Genomic DNA, 14,439 nt, shown 5'->3' with positions numbered 1-14,439 from the left:
AATTTATTTTTCATCATCAGACGACTCAGAGTAGAGACAGATAAAGATGGAAAAGGGAGTACGAAAGAGGCAGAGAAGTTAGTAAAACAGTGATAAAAGGAGGAAGCAAAGATGAAAAGGAAACATGCAAGAGAAAGATACAGACACATGGCTGTAGGGTGGCAGAAGAAAGAGGCGTGAGGTGGAATCAAGACGAGGCAGCTTTGGTATTCAGCAATCCAGCATTTAACAGTGGTGATGGCAGAGTGCGAACAAAAATCTTTGGGCCTCGGCACTTATTTATATTTTACAAATGAATGGCTGCACACAGGGCTTGGATGATAGGAGAGCCATTAACAAAGAGGAAAAAGATCTCTAGAAGGCCACGGCACAGCAGTGTCCAAGAAAGGCCTACGAGGCCCAGATTCGAGCTAGTGATTCTGGCTATCCTGATGAGATAGGTTTGCATTCAGTGAATTCAAACAGAACTAATTTGTAAGTGGTTATCCAGCATTGCAAACAGTCGCCATTCGCTTTGCATTGTTTCTGTGCGTTCACAGTACATTTTTTGCTGTGAATTTCGTATGTGCGGCAACCTTTTACAGGGAGTGGCGCGTAATTATGCAAAGTGGCGTAATGGCGTTATTTTGAGACTTTCACCTTACAAGCATAACACAAAATTCCCATAATTATGCTAACCACGCCAGTGTAATCTGTTTCACCCTGGCCTAGCTTTGGATACATCAAATATAGTAAAATACACTGCTTTCTTTTCAAATGCAGACCCTTGGTACACTGCCTTTAATTGATCAGTGTCCAGGTATATCTTGCTAAACTTCCACGTTAAATGTAGTCATGTTGTAATCCATCCATTTTAAATCGTATATCTCCCACACCACTTCTTTAGATAAGCAATTCCTTATATGAATAACACTTGATGTGTAGTCGTGAAGTATTCATTACAGTGCAGGCATTTTGCGTCTTTAATATTTCTTAAACTCCTTTCTTCTTTTACATGAAAATGAATGCCATTCCTTTTAATGCCTCACTGTACATCAACCTTCGTGCCCCAATAGATTTAGGACCCATCCAGTGTCCTTTGTCAGGGGGACCTTTTCCCAGTAATGTGCACTTAATGTACTGTAAATGGGTTCGAAATGCTTTTGAGCCTGAAGTTTGCTTTAGTCCGACACAAATTACAATAGCCAATACATAGCCAATAGGTCTCGCCTTTGGGACCTTATAAGTGTTTAGCCACGCAACAGTTGATGTTGTTGCACCAAGGGTATTGTGCTGCATAACTAAATACTTAAAAGGTCCCAAAAGAAAGACCTATTGGCTATGCCAATGCTTGTTTTAGACTGTCATTGTAAAGACACTCTACCCCATATGTTTTATTGCTGATCATACAAATGCACGTATATGAAAAGTGATCTTTCCATTACTGTAAAAATCAGGGAATAGAACATATGTAGGAGATGATTTCAGTAGAGGTACATCATCTTAGCTAATTGTTCAGATGTGTGAAACTGAATTTGTAAAGGTGCAATTTTCTTTTCATGACCAGGGAAAAACACAGGCAGCTAATTTTACTTTAACAAGAAAGCTTCTGCCTTCAATAAAAGTGCTGCTATTTCGAGGCAGGCATTCTACACGAGCATTCACTGTGAATAATAAGTATAATGCGCTATTATATTCAAGGAACAGAATAAGACTCTTTATTGCCATTACTTGCATAAATAAAAGGAAGCTTCCTACTGCCTGTCAATCATCTATATGACATGCATTCATTGTTTATTCAGGTAAGGAAGGGTGTCCTTATGTCTGTGAGGTGGATTGTTAGTCTGAACTCATGAGCATGTTAACAAATACGAAATCTGGGGCATATTTACAAGGAGGCGATAATAAATTATCGCTGCTTTAGCAGCCGTTTTCGGCCGAAAAGCGGCAATAATTTTATCGCCTAATTAGCGCAGCCACGCTAACGCGTGAAACCTTGCTTTAGTGTCAGGATTCCTAACGCCCAGCTTTGTATCTCTAATGAGATGCAAAGTGGGCGTTCCTGACCTAACATGACAGGAGAAATGTCGCTAAGCGACATTTCTCCTATCATCAAGCCACACGCTATGAAGCATAGCAACAGGAAAAGTAGCGATAACCCCTGTTATCGCTACTTTCCTTACGCCTGCTTCAGGACTGACTTAGCCATGATATCCTATGGAAGGTGAATATCATGGCTAAGTATGTGAGCCCCTATCAACAAGCTAACGTGAGATTATCGCTGGGTCTCCAGCTATAATCTCACGTTAGGCAGTTAGCGTGAGGATTTTTATCGCTTTTGAGATAAGCGTTGCTAATAACACGCTATCTCAGCGATAACAATCCACGCTAGCCGGCGATAATTATCCTAGCGCTAAGTGCGCTTAGCGATAATTATCGCCAGATGTTGTTGATATGCCCCTTAGTTCTTGAAGTTTAACTCATAGTTATCATCCATCACCCAATGGAACAGTAATTCGTTGGTCTAGAAACAGCCAGCTTTCACTGTGAGCCAGACCTTATGTCAACAACATAAACGGAGACATAAAATTGACTTTGGTTCACCCACCCTTCGTCCCTTAGGTTTTGTTGGGCTGGCCCCCATTAGGCAGCCTTTGCTGAATTGAAGTGTCTTTGATATGCTGCATTAATACACACAAGCACTGTCTAGAATTACATTTTGTGTGTGGATGGATAAAGGAGTGCGGGCATGTTTTCAAGAGTTTATCGCCACCAGTCACTTTTTATGGTGTTCTGCTGGCGATAACCCCTTCGCCTTATTTACAAGGTGGCGTTAAGCCACTTAACATGGCTTAACGCCACCTTGTAAATAAGGTCCCTTTTCACGCAACACTTAGCGTGAAAGGGGCAGGCAATGGGTGTTGCGGTGGGTGTTTTGCCGCAACACTTATTGCTCTTGACACTGCCTCCTATTTACAAGGTTACGTAAATTGGGGCAGTGCTAAAAATAAGGCCAGGGAAAACCTGGTCTTAACCTGGTGAAACAAGTAGAAATTATTATTTTCTCCTGGTTTTCGTTGTTTCTAAAAGCAAATCGCCATTAGTGATTGTTTATGTGCAGGACGGAAAACCTTTAATGATGATTTGAAACTTCTATGTATGGTGCACAAAGCCATTGCCATTATGGATTGTTTATGTGCAGGAAGGGACACGGTCCTGCACACGAACAATCATTCCCTGCAACTTAGACACCCTTCCAATATGGTGCAAGGGTGCTAGGCAGCTAGATTTAGCACCAGCGCTGGAGGAAACACAGGGGTGTGCTGCATTCTTGTGAAGACGCGCATCCCAGTGCTTTAAAACTGACGGAGCGCGGCATTCGCAATTTTGGAACGCCACCATGCTCGACCAGTTTATTCTAAATATGCCCCTTTGTCTCTCAGGTTTAGCTGCTGAGACAGCTGCCAGGCACCACAGGGAGCTCATGGCTGCCAGGCACACTGTGGGGTATTTACAAGGATTCTCGCTATGCTGTTTTGACACTGTTTAAAATAATTTCTTTTGCCACTGCTGTCCCCCAATTCCTAACACCATGCTAGCGCCGCATTTACAATACAGCCCTACGTGGTATTAGGCTCAGTTAAAGGCCAGAATAAATTACACTAATGCTAGTGTCAAGTCGTAAGAAAAATACAGGTTAGTGTGAAAAAAGGCCGGCCGGCCATTTAGCCAGTTGGACTAACGTCACATTTCATTGTCTAGCGTGTAAAAAACACACTAATATGCCGCTAAGTGAATGCAGAATGTAGCAGCCAGGACCACACTCAGCACAAGAAAACAACACCCCGCGAACCCCACAAAAAGCAAGCATGACCAGCATGAGTCCAAGGAGAAGAGGAAATACAGATTCAGTCTGGAGGAGAATGAGATCCTGATTGCGGTGGTGGTGGAGCATCAATACCAGCTCTTCATCAGCTCCAAGGTGTCAATGGGGACCAAAAATGCTATATGGCAGTCCATGGTGAATAAGGTGAACTCCATTGCAGAAGTCAATTTTACAGTGACTGTGAGAAGATGGCCTGATCTATGCTGTCCACTAGTTCTAGTGGGCACCCTTTATCAGTCCAAACAACCCCTTATGGTGATAGGTTAAAGACAACCTTATGTGAAAGCTATCCTAGTGGTAGCTATGGAGAGCTTGAAGGAATGTAAAGCAGCTTGTTTTACCAGTCTATAATCTCTTGAATGATCAAATGAAAAGACAACCACACCAGGTATATATTTAAAATATATGTATTTAAGATAACACACACCCTTCTAGTCTCTTTATGAGACTGGAGTTCGAAGTACTTTAGTTACAAGTGTTTAAGTATCAGTAAAAGCACAAATACAGGTTTGGGCCCTAGGGGCGTACCAAACCATATACTATAAAAATGGTATAAGAACCACGACTGTAATAGGCACTAGGCCTATTGCCTCTAGAATCGCTGGGACCCCAAGGAACCACCCAAGGTAGTGACATCGGGGACCAACGGGAGCCATATGCAGTGTGAAAACACAACCGCGGGTTCCTATTATCTTCTATGGGGAATGTCACGGTTGGAATTTTAAAGATTAGGGACACTTCTAATCGAGTCAGGACCAAACCCTTTTGGACTTAGACAGTTCTAGGGTTAGCACCCACGACAGCACCGGAGTGCTCGAGTTACCTCACCCAGGGAAGCCGGGTGCATAGGTGTCGTTTGGTGTCGGGTCGCGTCGTCGATTCCAATGGAAGCATGCAAAGAACTGCTGCTGCCGTGAAGAGGAGAAGTGTCCGGAGAGATCCAAGCCTGGATATAGGATGTAAGGAACCTGAAAGTAGAGGGGACAGAGTCTGGGTCACTTGCCAGAGACCTAGGGCAGAATGGACCAATGCCCACAGATGTCAGGTGCTTCAGGTGAGTTGATGGATGTCTTGACTCTTCACACGGGGACATAATATCAAATTATTTGTTTCAGCTACTTGCGATTCTAAAAATTTGGTTTACTTGTTGAAATGCCCATGTGGCCTACCATACATTGGTAAAACTGAAAGAAAAATCAAAACACGCTTGAATGAACTCAAGAGCAACATTCGGAATAAAAGTCTGAAATCTGCAGTCGCCACACATTTCAATGAACACAAACATAACATCAGTCAATTGCGTTTACTGGTTTGTGAAATCGTTCCTTTCAGAGAAGGCCGAGACAACCGCAAGTTTTTGATTCAACGTGAAACATCTTGGATATACAGAATGAACTCCTTGGTACCTTATGGACTCAATGACCGGATTGAACTCAGTTGTTTTATATAAAAGTGCCATGCACTAGGTTGCCTGTTCCACCTAACAAGTCACAACTATCCTTGTATCTACCTACTCACTGTTTATCTGTTCATCTAATTTTCTCAATTCATGCATTTTTCCTGACTCTCACTTTTATTCTTTATTCTTCATTCATCATCTTTCTTATTCATCTATTATTTCTTAAATACTTTTTTCCTTTTTTCCCCATTATCTTCTCGAGTCCATTTGATTAGTTTTTTCTACACTATTTTCGTTTTTACACGAATACCTTTTTCACTTTGATTTTCATACTCATTATTTCAATCCCTTTATCTGATCATCGTGTTTTCCGTTTCCTTCATGTAAACGTTGTTCTCACTGTCTATGTTATCGTGGCACACACATTTTTTCTTGTAACTTTATTGACACATACAAGCACACATGCATCAACATCAGTTTCTTATTTCATTTCATATGTCTTACTGTTCACATGCTTTATTGTGTACATTTCTCTAAGTTATTTTATTATGTTTTACATTCTTATGCATAGACTACTCAATCGTGCTTTGAAGTTAGCCGTTTTTGGCGTCATGATCTTGGCTTTGAACCTTATTGCAATTGCCCGTTTTAAGATGGCCGCCATTGGGCGTCCGTTTTCAGTGTTTATACGGTGCACGAAGAGCAGTCGTCCTTTGTAATGAGCCAACGCGAGCATATTACACGCTCACTTCTGATTAACTGAAGGTAAACCCTTGTCTAACGGACTGACTTTTTGTTTAATTTGGGGTTACTATTGCCGTGATTTTTCATTGCTCGGTTACCACGGTCGATGGATTGCTTCAAACTTTGTCACTGTTTCTAAACACGTTATTCTTGGTTCTGCACTTTTTCGCTACTACGTTAATTCGGTTGCTTTAATTCAGTCACTCACTTATTCTCACGTTTTTAATCCATTTTTTCCGTTTTCACAGTGATCTTCTTTACAGTTTCACATTTCGTTAAGGTATTTTCACGCTAATGGTTTTGCGCACCAGAATTTCTACTATTTATCCTTCACATTCAATTTCTTTATCTTCATTTATGACAATGACAGGATTTAATGCATGTTTCACATTCAGTCATTAGCTAGTTTGTAGATCATCATTTTGCGTTTGGGGTCGTGACATTTACTCCTATCTTTCATTTTTTAGGATTCCTCCTGACGAAGGGTCATTCACCCGAAATGCATCGGGGACTTTCCTTTGGTTTTCTTTAAATGTGTTTTGGGACTGCTCAAGCAGCTTAATCATTTAAATCTTCATGCTAAAAATGGACATTATTGTTCAATAAAAATTCAAGAATTATCCTGTTGAACGCTACTTGGATTCATTGCGACTTCGTCGCCTCACCACTGCTGTACTATAAGAGGGACACAACTCATTGTTGAGTGGTGCAACTATTGTCATTATTATTTTTTCGCCTTGGTTTAGAGGACGACTTCTCTACAGCACGCAATTAACTTCTTCAAATTTGATCTATAGTATCAAAACTTGGTGTGCGTGGTATCTTACCATATTGTCTTGACTCTTCTGCCACGAGGTCCAGAAGGTGTCGACGAAGTCCACGAGCCGGATTCGAGCTGTCCCACAAAGTCTGTTGAGTGTTGCAGTATCGGCAACCAGGAAGGACCCAACAAGCCTTGGCAAAGGCAAGTCACAGGAAATCAGAGAAAGGACTGTGGTGCAGACCAGCAAGGTGTGATGGACGCACCCAGCAAGGGTAAGTAAGAGCAAGTCTGGAGCAACCAGAAAAGCCCAAGCAGAAGTGGAGTTGCCTTTGTGGGGACCTGCTAGCCAACGTGTCAGTGATCACGAAGGAGCCTCAAGTGGTCGCACTTGAAGCTGGCCCACGAGTCACTCGTGGAGTGGAGGCCAACAATCTTCAATGCAGGAGGTGCTCAAGGCTGGGGCTACTCGAAGCCCAAAGCACAACTTCAAGGATGACCAGGAAGGTAGTGTTGCTGCAAAAGTTCAAGGTGTCCAGGGGTCACGGTTCCACATTACCCACGATAGCCACGGGCCTCAGCTTTGCTGTGGACTCAGGGTAGCCTTGGAAAAGTCTGGAAATCCTCCTCTGGGGATGCAGAGACTTCGGCGTCCGGCGGGAGCTTCAGAATTGCAGACCGGTCAGTTGCTTCTTTGGTGCCTGCCAAGCAGGGGAGTCACTCCTTGACCCCAAGGGAGATTTTTTCCATCTTCTAGTCGTGATAGAAAGTCGAAGGTCCATGATATATGTTGCAGAGGTTCGTCCAGGGTAATCTAAAGTCCTAAGGACTGGATTCCTATACTTATACTAAGTTTAGGGGATGGACTAACTCTAAGGCCCCACCTATGGGTGGACCTGGGGTGGGGGTGATTACACCCCTTCCCCTTTGTCCAGTTTCGCGCCAGACCAGGGGCTGAGTGCCCCTGCAACCGGTTTCAACTGGGCTATGCACGGGGACACCTTGTGTGCCCCAGGCAGTGTCTCAAAAGCATTCTCTGAATGCACCCACCCTGCCCCAATACACATCTACCTGTCTGGGGAGGTGGTTACACCTCCCCTTGACAGGAAACCTATTGTCCAGGCCTCCCCTGCCAGAATTTCGGTCAGCAGCAGGAGGCCAGACCCGTGTCTGTGGCATAAATTTTGTGATGCCAGGGCTTTGGAACGTTTTAACCGGGTTTAGCCAGTGTGAACATATCTCTCCCTCTAGAAGGGTGGAATGCTACCCCTGCTGCCAAAACTGGCGGGGGGGTAGTATTCCAAAGCGTTTGACACCAAACACGACATGTTTTGATGCAGCCATCCCAAAGTTAGTATTTACCGCGAGGTTTTAATGCACTTAAGAGTATCTGGTATGGCTGTATCACAGAACAGCCATAAGGAAGTATTTCCGAATGCTGCAGAGGGGCTCAGCTCATGCTTGGGCACCCTCTCACATAAAACCAAGCACTCTGCCTTCAGGATTGTCAAGGCCTGCCATATGAGTGGCATATAGGTTTATATGTGTCTGTATAAGGTAGTGATATAGGTAGCCTATACCACAGTAAGGGGTGCAAGCACACACTTACCCAGGCTGCAGTAGCAGACCTGTGGTGTCATTTTGGAGTGCTTCCCAGGGGTGGCATAATACATGCTGCAGCCCCTGGTAGGCCTATGAGGTACCTATTCCCTAGGTACATAGTATACCATATACTAGGGGCTTATAAGGCACTCCAGAATCCAATTAGATATGTACCTAATGTACATGGAGACCATTTTAGAGAGAAAGCAGCTAGGCTGTGGTCCTGATTAGCAGGGCCACAGCCAGACTAAGGTAAAAAAACAGTGAAACATCAGTAAAAAGTGGGGGTACCCATGTGAAGCAGATCCTACTCTCCTACAGTGACGACTGCAAGAAGCACTGGCATGAAACCAAGCGCAAAACTAAGCAGACACTGGCTAACAATCGATAGGCAGCATTGCAGACCGGAGGTGGAAGTCACTGGTGTCATGAGGCATCAACAACTGCCCTGTCAAAGTGGCACCAGAAATGTGGTCAAAGAGCTGGGGGCAATCCAAAATATCCCGGAGTTGAAGCAGGACTCCCACATGGCTGCCTAGCACTGCAACGTTGCTGTTGTGTTGCAAAACTAGCAGATCCTCCTCACTGCAATGATGCCTAAAGTTTTAGATCAGATGAATGCTGCTGCAGCCACAGCATCCACATCTTCTTGCCCTGATATGTCTGTGTCTCCCTCGCCTGCTGCATGTACAACACCACCCTAAAGAGAGACACCACTCACATCAGAGGAGGGAGATGTGGACAGTACATCTTTCCAAAGGAAAAGTATGCGATAGCATTCATCTATGTCAAATGTCCAGTTTCTGCTTAGCCCTGTGATTACCAAAACGCCGGGGAACATCTGCTATCACTTTCCTCATCTTAACTTTGCCATGTTCACCCTGGACATTTATGAATTGCCAATGTGGCATATTGTCCCTAATGACACTGCAATCATCCTCCAGACTGATAATGTCCTAATACTCAACATGTCCCATGACATGTTCCCCACAAGGACTCTGTCTGGAAAATCACTGGCTTGAAACATAATTTGGGGTTGTAATCCTGTGAAGTGTCCCTGTGTGACCCAATTTATTTTGCACTTGTAAATAAATGCACCTTTAATTGCCAGCTGTGTGTTGTCAGTCACCATGAATCTGGACAAGTGTGACCAATGGATAATCTGTGTATCCACTTCATCACGTAAAAATCTATAACATTGTGTCTGCAGACACTGGGGGCCCGATTCACAGAACTAATTTAAGACAAAATCCTAAACTTACTACCATTTTGGTATTCACGGAAGGCACTTACTAATTTTGGTATTCAAAGAAGGCACTTACTCATTTCAGTATTCACAGAAGTTAGGAGTCATAACTTTAGGACTCCTAAATGCCTTCTGTGAATACCGAAAGCCTTAAAATTTTGATTTTTCTCAGTTTAGTAGTAGTATAGTTAGGACTCCTAACTTTAGGACTCCTAAATGCCTTCTGTGAAAACCGAAAGTCTTAAAATTAGGATTTTTCTCAATTTAGTAGTAGTAAAGTTAGGACTCCTAACTTTAGGACTCCTAAATGCCTTCTGTGAATACCGAAAGCCTTAAAATTAGGATTTTTCTCAGTTTAGTAGTATTATAGTTAGGACTCCTAACTTTAGGACTCCTAAATGCCTTCTGTGAATACCTAAAGTCTTAAAATTAGGATTTTTCTCAATTTAGTAGTAGTAAAGTTAGGACTCCTAACTTTAGGACTCCTAAATGCCTTCTGTAAATACCGAAAGCCTTAACATTAGGATTTTTCTCAGTTTAGTAGTAGTAAAGTTAGGAGTCCTAACTTTAGGACTCCTAAACTGAGAAAAATCCTAATTTTAAGACTTTCGGTATTCACAGAAGGCATTTAGGAGTCCTAAAATTAGAACTCCTAACTTCTGTGAATACCGAAGTGAGTAAGTGTCTTCTGTGAATACCAAAAGAAGTAAGTGCCTTCTCTGAATGCCAAAATGGTAGTAAGTTTAGGATTTTGTCTTAAGTTAGTTCTGTGAATCGGGCCCAGGGACTATGATAGGCAGTGAGAGTAAAATTAATCTTTGAAGCATCTATGGTGTGATTTGCATTGAGTGCAAAGTCAAGGTGGCCTTGATAATGTTCAACTGGTAACATGTGGTTAATGTGAATGGTGAAATCCTTCATACTGCAAGTTTAATGTACATCAGTGTCAACCAGTGAAACATACCTCAATGGGGTGTCAAGTAGATGTAGCAAGTGAAAGCGGAAATGAGGCAGCGATCAGTGTATCAGTCAACATACCAACTATCTGTGCAAAAGTCATAGAGCACAACATTCCTCAAAATCATAGTGCATTATTGACACAGATAAATACCTTATTGGACAACATATTTAGCAGTATTTCATCATGCTAAGAGAAAAGAAACAGATCCTCGTCTACATTATATGGATGTCAGATCATGTGACCCAATGGGCAGTATGACAATACCCAGTCCCTAGATCAGCAAACTACTCACACTGTTGTGCTACAATACAAGATAAGATACATTATGATATACAGACTCAGCTGAGCACAATAGATCACTGATACACATGCATTAATACTTACACCACAATGTACAAACATAGAGGTTTTATTGAAAAATCTAGAAAAATTAAACTTATACCCATCTTACCTATTCTAAGGACCTATTCCAACCTATTCTACATGACCCTATCCTATCTAACCTTAACACTAGCCTACTTTAACTTCAGTTCAGTTCAGTTCGTAAGGCTTTATTCGGAGCTTAAAGACAAAGTCCATAAAAGCACATACATACATATAAAACAACATCATCATTTTAACAAATCAATCTAACATTTAAAAATACTTTAAAACAGTTTTAAAATGACATACTTGGCCTTGCTTTGATGGCCCGTAGAAGAAAAGTGGCAGTAAAAAAACAGACATCAGGTGAAGGGTTGAATAACAATTTCATAGTATCATTTACAGTCCTAACTCCATACTTCTTAAAAACGGGTTTTAAAAAAGCTGAACGAATATTCCCATAAAATGAACAAAACAGTAAGAAGTGCATGGTACTTTGTACAGTAATATTGTCACATGGGCAAGGACCAATTGGGTGTTTTCTAATGCTTGGAAATGCCACCAAATGATGAACAATACCAAAACGGAGTCTTGTCAGAACGAATCTGTGGGAGGGTCTGGAAACAAAACTCAGGTACGGTTGAAACCCTGTCGTTTCACTGAAACTTCCATAAAACCGACAGGTTGTTAAATTACCACTAATCCTCCCTTGCTTCTCGTTCCTATAGTTCATAAAAGCAGATTTCAACTCGTTTTTGGTCAAACAAGAGGCGGCATAGTGATCCTCTATTACATTAAGATCATAGATTTCCCAAAAACTATCAGAAACAAATTTAACCCATGGAATCTTTAAATGATTATCGGTAGAGAGACAGTCTTCAATAATAACTCTATTTAAAGAGGTCTCTTCCTTTACCCAAATTGCACGCCAGAGCATAAGTGGTCTAAGGGCTACGGAGTCTGAGAGATGTTGGATTCCAAACTCCCTATGCACCAAGTCGGTAGAAGCCGAAGTGGGTAGACTTAAAAGTCTTTTAAGAAAGGTATTTTCCTCCACTTGTAGACTTCCACTCGGGGCGTGCCCCCAAATACCAGCACCATAGAGAGTAATAGAAAGACACCTCATTTGGTAAATTTTCAGCATATCCATGAGCCGTTTATCCCCAAGTTTAGAAGCAAACTGAAACACCCCATGGGCACTTTTCGCCATTCTACCCCTTACATAGTTAATCTCGCTGGACCAACTACCTGATTTGGAAAAGGTGATACCTAGGTAGTTGAAAGAGTCCACCGTTTGGACCTTTTGCCCTTCGATGAAAAAGGAATGTGGTTTTTTACAACTATTACCACACTCCATCACAAAGGTTTTTGATTTATTGATCTTCAACTTCCTGTCCTTGATGAACAGAGAAAATCTGTCCATTAGACGTTGAAGGCCGATAGGGGTCCTAGATAAAATAACGGCGTCGTCAGCGTAAAGTAGAACGGGAATATGAAAATCAAGGGTTTTAGGGGTATCAGCCGCTACAGTTTTTAAGACCGAGTCAACCTCATTAATAAAGAGTGTAAAAAGTAGGGGGGCGAGTACACACCCCTGCCTGATACCACGTCTAATAGGGAACTTAGGAGTGCACTCTCCACCCGGGCCATAACGGACACTAGATCTAAGATTGGCGTATAGCCGGGCCAAGAAGTGGACAATGCCCTCCGGAGCTCCCATTTCCAGAAGTTTCTCCCATAAAATCTTGTGGTTCACCATGTCGAAGGCACTACTCAAATCTGCCATGCAGAGAAAAAGAGAACCTTTCTTGGCCTTCGTATATTTCCCTATTAGAAGTTCAAGGTTAAGGCACTGTTCTACTGTCCCCCGTCCCTTCCTGAAACCATATTGAGAGTTTGCCAGTATGTTATTAGAATCGGCCCATTCTTCGAGTCTGACCAGGAGCACCCTACTCATGATTTTTACGGAGGAATCTAGAAGGGAGATTGGTCGATAGTTCTTGGCATCCCTCCTCTCTCCCTTCTTGTAGATAGGTACTATAATGGATTCCTCCCATGAGGGTGGGACACCGAAGCAGACTGCTGCGTTAAACACATTTGTTAGTAGCGGGCCCCAAATCTCAGGTTCTTTTTTATAGACATCAATGGGCACCCCATCTGGCCCCTGGGCCTTACCTCCCTTACTGGCAAAAATACTATCCTGAACTTCAAAGATGGTTATATCTAAAGGAATGACAGGCCAGTCACCTCGATCTACATCCAGGGATTTATCCGACTCAAAAATCATGGAAAAGTGGGAAACCCAACTTTCTGCACTAACGTTAGCAGTCAGCTCAGGCATCTCCTCATTTTTAAGAAATGGACAGTTAACTGTTGCCCAGAAAAGAGAGGAGTCTGAGGTTTCAGCTGCCTGGTCTAACTTGTCACAGGCGTCTTGCCTTAATTCGGCCTTCCTGTTGACAATTGCTGCCTGATAGGTGGCTCTAAGCCCCCTAACCAAATTTATGTCTCTAGGTTTAGCAGCAAGTGCCTCTTTGAGACCCTTAAGTGCAATGGTGCTAGCATGGTCAAACCATCCCTTTTGCCTGCACGATTTGCCCTTAAGGAACACTGTAAATTTTGCCTCGATAGTAGTATTAATATTAATAAACTTAGGGATAGTTACATCCGTCAGTTCTTTACTCTCTAAAATAACGGAAATATCGTTAAGACAAATATTAATAATGGAGTTGGACAAGATATCTGCTTTATCCCCTTTCCACCTAATTCTAGTACCGTTGGGACGATGGGGTTCGATATTACCTATTATGTTGGGTTTGGGGCCCCTTTTCGCCTTCCATAGTACAGCCTCCATAGTTAGACAGTTATGGTCACTGATTAGGTTATCTATTATCAGAGGGGCTGTACACCACTGGTTGAGGCTAGATGAGATGCAAATATAGTCAATCACAGTATTTGCATTCCGGCCCGTGAATGTAGGGATGATTTCACCAGAGGCACCCTTCAAGTTCTCCAACAATTCCAAATCATAAGTCATCAGGATTTTATTTAGTGACTCTCCGTAGGAATTGTGGGGAAAGTGGCAGACGCCTTCCCCCCAACAATTAACAAAACCACAGGCCCTATGGACAGGGGATGGACATACAACAGTGTTAAAATCCCCTAGCCAAATGAAATCAAACATAACATTGTTGCCCGTAGCTATATCTGCCAAAGCGGACTCCAAAGCAAAAACTACCTCGTGCCTAGAATTGTCAAATACGTTATTATAAAAGTTGATTAAAAGGGTATTTCTACCCGGCTCCTGAGAAAGCCATAAAATCTGGGAATGGTCCCCAATGGTTACATGTTTCTTAACAATAAGTGGCACGTCCACAGAGATCAGAGTCAGAAGCCCACCCTTAGCTCTGCCTGAAGTGGAAGCCACAGCCGGCAAATGGTAAGAAACAAAACCCAAATAGTTAATGGGTACCAGACTCCAGGTTTCCTGAAAACAAAT

Source organism: Triturus cristatus, chromosome 6 (genome assembly GCF_964204655.1).
Source record: "Triturus cristatus chromosome 6, aTriCri1.1, whole genome shotgun sequence".
Taxonomy (NCBI): Eukaryota; Metazoa; Chordata; class Amphibia; order Caudata; family Salamandridae; genus Triturus; species Triturus cristatus.
The sequence above is the reverse complement of the archived record's forward strand: the minus strand, read 5'-3'. Positions refer to the sequence as shown.